We start from the raw sequence: 6,101 nt of genomic DNA, 5'->3' as shown, positions 1-6,101 counted from the left end.
ACTTCAATATTATTAATTTATGCAGTGATAAGAGAGATTTTGAAACAAATGCTGTGTGGATTGGGGGCACACAGGTAGGCTTGGGATAATTTGTATTGGTCTATGAAAGCCCCTTGAATCTTGGTGTCCCTGAGTGAAAATATGTCTAGCAGAGCTCACATTTGAGTGGATGAGAAATTGCATGTGAAAATTATTTTATGTGCTGTGCACTTGTCTTTGGACTGACAGGTAGGTCCAAACATTGCAAGTCATCATGATGATCAGCACAAACACAACTACCGCTCAGACAACACTTTCTATAGGTTATGTTTTGCAGAATTCCCCAGTCTTAGTATTAAGTATTCATGTTATAAATTCGTGTACGTTACACTGTTTAATATGAATACTGGAATAATCTTACTCTCGCTGTTTGTGTTTGTTGTGTACATCATAAAAAGCATACTTAAAATTACAGCACTTTTCATTTCCACGACTGATCCATTAAAGTTACACTAAAATGTTAACCAGATTGAACAGGCGTTACAAAGAGCGAACAGCCCGTCTCAACAAAATCGTAATAAAAAAGAAATATTACGCATTCTCATACGCACTAAGTACTTATTCTACTCAAAATTCTTTCATGGAGTGAGTCTTCATGGGAGTCCACCTGTATCTAGGCAACAATGTCACACGACTGTCCACAAATAGCATATAGGGGTTCTTGTTTACTGCGCATGCGCAGTGTGTTGTAGGCGAAACTTATACAATAAGGAAACTCCAGATTTTTTCCGTATCTGTACATACTCGTAGATCTGTGTTTGTAACAACTGGTGTTGCCTAAACTCCAAAAGACACATACTATTTTGTAGTCGTTAAAATCTACATATTTCCACACATTCGAATATACAAGCTATAAAAAAATCGGTATAAATTAATTTTAAGAATTAAGAGAATTGCCCATTCAAGACGTTATGGACAAGCAATAACTTAACTTGAATATTTCTCAAATCAAAAGCCTTGTATTCCTAGAGGTAAATAATCTTAAACCCTCACTTCCCTGCTACTGCACTGTGGACCAGGAATATTGCTGGAGTAATAGTTCATGTTATTTCAATTATTTTACCTAGACTGCACTCCATTTCTGAAATCTGTGGAGTAAATCGACGCATTTGGGAGGAGCCTACGACAAACAAATGGGCGGAGTCTATCAGTGCGGGAGTATATTGCGAGCTGCATCGGCTCACAGTCGCTATGGGGTAAGATGCGCATGACAGAAGGTGATAGGTAGAGGTGGCATTTTAGACTCTCGTCTTCAATCAATGTTTTCCCCCAGAGCGGTCATTGGACTGGCCCCCTCCACTCACCACTTGCACAAAGGACTTGTTTCGGTTCCTATACTCTACAGATTCCAGAAACGGAGTATAGTACAGAAGATGAAAGCCACAAGGTCTAAACCTGTTGGTGAAACGTTTATTCCATTAATTCCGTTGAGTATCCCATCTTTGTCTGGTATTCTGATGTAACCTGATGCTCGAATGGGTTAGTTATAGGGTCCCACTCCATGGGCTGCATGTCATTCTCTGCGTCGATGTCTTCCAAATGCATGGGCTCCTGTTATTCCTACAAAATTTCGAAAATGTGGAATAATAGATGGTAAAATTATAATCGACGATGGAGTAGTTTTAAGGGCAATAAATTTCGTAATTTTGGCTCTCTTTAGAACAAAAATAAAGTGGAGTGTCCCATGTTGTACACTGACGCAATTAAATTAGTCTTATTCCTGAATGGGTGGATTCTAGCTATTAAAGATTTAAAGTTCACTTTCTATGAAAATTATCTCTGTCGCAAGGTAGATGTCTCTGTAGACCTACAATACTTACTTACTGGTTTTTAAGGAACCCGGAGGTTCAATTCCGCCCTCACATAAGCCCGCCATTGGTCCCTATCCTGAGCAAGATTAATCCAGCCTCTATCATCACATCCCACCTGCCTCAAATCCATTTTAATATTATCCTCCCATCTACAACTCGGGCTCCCCAGAGGGAAAAACTCCCCAGAGGTCTTTTTCCCTCTGGTCTCCCAACTAACACTCTATATGCATTTCTGAATTCGCCCATACGTGCTACATGCCCTGCCCATCTCAAACGTCTGGATTTAATGTTCCTAATTATATCAGGTGAAGAATGCAATGCGTGCAGTTCTGTGTTGTGTAACTTTCTCCATTCTCCTGTAACTTCATCCCTCTTAGCCCTAGATATTTTCCTAAGCACCTTATTCTCAAACATCCTTAACCTATGTTCCTCTCTCAAAGTGAGAGTCCAAGTTTCACAACCATACAGAACAACCGGTAATATAACTGTTTTATAAATCCTAACTTTAAGATTCTTTCACAACAGACTGGATGATAAAAGCTTTTCAACCGAATAGGCCTAATAACAGGCATTTCCCATATTTATTCTGTGTTTAATTTCCTCCCGAGTATCATTTATATTTGTTACTGTTGCTCCCAGGTATTTGAATTTTTCCACCTCTTCAAAGGATAAATTTCCAATTTGTATATTTCCATTTCGTACAATATTCTCGTCACGAGATATAATCATATAACTTACTTTGTCTTTTCGGGATTTACGTCCAAACCTATCTCTTTACTTGCTTCAAGTAAAATTCCCGTGTTTTCCCTAATCGTTTGTGGATTTTCTCCTAACATATTCACGTCATCCGCATAGACAAGCAGCTGATGTAATCCGTTCAATTCCAAACCCTCTCTGTTATCCTGGACTTTCCTATTGGCATACTCTATAGCAAAGTTAAAAAGTAAAGGTGATAGTGCATATCCTTGCTTCAGCCCATAATGAATTGGAAACGCATCTGACAGAATCTGACCTATACGGACTCTGCTGTACGTTTCACTGAGATATATTTTAATTAATCGAACTAGTTTCTTGGGAATACCGAATTCAATAAGAGTATCATATAAAACTTCTCTCTTAACCGAGTCATATGCCTTTTTGAAATCTATGAACAACTGATGCACTGTACCCTTATACTCCCATTTTTCTCCATTATCTGTCGAATACAAAATATCTGATCAATAGTTGATCTATTACGCCTAAAACCACACTGATGATCCCCAATAATTTCATCTACATATGGAGTTAATCTTCTCAAAAGAATATTGGACAAAATTTTGTACGACGTCAACAAAAGTGATATTCCTCGAAAGTTATTACAGCTAGTCTTGTCCCCCTGATAGGTACGATTATGGACTCCTTCCATTGTTCTGGCACAATTTCCTTTTCCCAAATAGCAAGTACAAGCTTATAAATTTCGTTACATAATGCGCCTCCACCCTCTTGTATTAATTCTGCTGGAATTTTATCGATACCTGGAGACTTATAATTTTTCAGATTTTTTATCGAAATTTCGACTTCAGAAAGTGTGGGTTCGGGTATAAATGGCTCAGCAGTTTGTATTTCAATTTCGTCCTGATCATTTGTACTTTGCCTATGTATATTTCGTAGTTGCCCAAAATAGTTTTTCTATCTGTTCAGGATTGAATGAGAGTTTCATCCTTGATCACGTTTATCCTTGCCAGTACCAAATCTCAAAACCTTATTCCTTTGCTGTGGTCGTGCCAGAGAATCAGTCCCATTCCGAGGCTTATTTGAAGGTTTCGTAACAAGCTGCTTTTTACGGTGATGGGTTGTTAGCCCTTCGACCAACCCCCCCGCTGGAGGACCACCCCTCATCGGCTGTCCGCTTATTCAATATATTCACAACTAACCTCCATATCTGGAGGCCGTCTCCTCGATCCGCAACCTGAGAACGCGCCATGCCGGTAGACCTACAATACTGCAAGAAACTTGGATGATCTAATCAGTGAATTACATGTAGATCCCTGGAATTGTTTCGAAAATTCTGAAAGACTTGTAAATGCCGCCTAAAAAATTTTCGGAATGCTTGGAATGTAATTTAACACAGCTAGTGATAACCGGCGTAGATGGAGTAGGGAAAGGGACACAAGTGTTGGGGATGTGAGTTTGATTATACTTCGGTTAATTGATTATATGTGCATATATTTTTTCTTTCCATGCTCTGGGGGACAGTGCCGAAAATGCAGTACACAGTGCAGCTTTCCACATTCGACCGTGGAAACACAAAATGTATGAACTTTTTTTTTTCCGGCAGCTTTAAGTCTGTTATATAACGAGGTCACTCAGCGTCGAATGAATTGGTGGAATGGAGATGATATTGTTATGCGACCGTCAACTTAGGTCGGATGACTTGCTGAACGGATGATTACTGCGTTCGACTGCCGCTCACACTTAGGCTTATCAGGATTTCTGACATCACCATTACACGTATAATGTAAAAGAAACTATTTTACTGAAAGAGCTGGGACTCTCAGGATATCATAGGAAAACTACATGATTACTGAACTCAGGTTCTAGACTGAATTAGTTATGAATGAAACTATGCTCGATTTATTAAATATATACAAATATACATAACAAGTTACTTACAATAGTATATCTCTTGTCTCTGCCGACGCCATTACGACTTGGTCCTCGATCCCTGCCCGACCGTGTCACCATCCAACTGTATCCTCTCACCATCACTTTTTATGTTCTCTTATCGGTCTCCCGAATGGGGTACCACCCACGCTATCGGACAGGTGAGATAGGCTTTAACCCCTTTTGATTATTCGTGCTTGAAGATGTCGTCTTAATCAAACCTCTGTTACAAATAATTCGATTGATTGCAATACAGTGATAAGTCGCTTTAATGAGATTACGCGTAAGAAAAGAAATCGAACAATGCGTGATTTAATTTAACCAATTAAAATGCATGCTTTGTTCCACTGGACCATTGCGAATAGTCCAGCAGTAATTCGTGGCGTAAGAATACATTTATCGTAGGCAGTGATTTACCGCTCGCGCGACAAAACTCTTTAACGCTGGCTAAGCATCTATTTACTTCACAAGCTGGAATTGTATTACATTTCTGCTAAAGACCATGTATTCTGTTCCTGGACTGTTTCAGATTTGACACCCCACAGGAAATCATGCTACAGGGCGTTCTTATGCCCTGAGGCATAACAATGCGAATGCCCCTTCATTTCAAAAAGACGATGCCTCAATGGCACGTGCTTTTCCATTGAACTTGTTGTCTGGCCTAGTGATTGTGGATTAGATTCTGGAATACATTCACACACACAAGCAACAGAGAGAGTTTACAGAGAGTTAATCTCGTGTCAGGGACTCTTTCTGCTCAGAAAGGCTTAAGGGGTATTTATTCCTTCGCCATTGGCTTTCACATGCACATCATGTATACTATGAATCTGGTGGTCGCTGAATTACATAGGCAGAGCGGAATCATTAATAACGTTCATTTAATATATTCTAATTGGTTTTGGATTTTCCGTGTTAAACTTTGAGATAATGTATTCTATGATTTTGTGTTGGTTCGGTTCGTTGCATGGCGCCAGCTATAACACTTATCAACTCTAGGTACAATAACAGATTTTGGATACTTCTTTTTCGTTACAATAAAATTTCACAATATGGGATATTATTAAGATAACATTATTTCTCTCTCTCTCACACTCATTCACTTTTATTTTTTCTGGCCCCGATATATATTCTTTTCTTCTCATGCATACCTCACACACACACACACACACACACACACACACACATTTTTTCAATGTAATTCACTCCATTCTTAAGCTAAAATGTTTATCCTAAAAGCATTCAAGTATTAACTCTGTTTTTTGTGTTGGATCCCTTTTCGTACATACAATATTCTCCTTCTGCTGACACATGCGGTTGAATCCCATACTAGGCGCTGATAGTGTTCCAGCTGGCGAGTGACGTCACCTATCCTTCGTGGCTCCCGTTGCTTACGCTGCCGTTCATGTTACACCACCGGCGTCCGGCAGTACGTCTTGCATTCTCGAAGCCTAGAGTACATACAGTACATAAGTTCGAGTAGCACAATGATTAAATTAAGATAATCATTTACTCAACCACGAAAGAGTTTTAGTTATGAATGTCTAACTTCAATTTTCACATCAACTGTCTTTTCTTTAAATCATCACTTGAGATACGTTTGGATTTGAA

The sequence above is a fragment of the Periplaneta americana genome, chromosome 15 (genome assembly GCF_040183065.1).
Source record: "Periplaneta americana isolate PAMFEO1 chromosome 15, P.americana_PAMFEO1_priV1, whole genome shotgun sequence".
NCBI lineage: Eukaryota > Metazoa > Arthropoda > Insecta > Blattodea > Blattidae > Periplaneta > Periplaneta americana.
The sequence above is the reverse complement of the archived record's forward strand: the minus strand, read 5'-3'. Positions refer to the sequence as shown.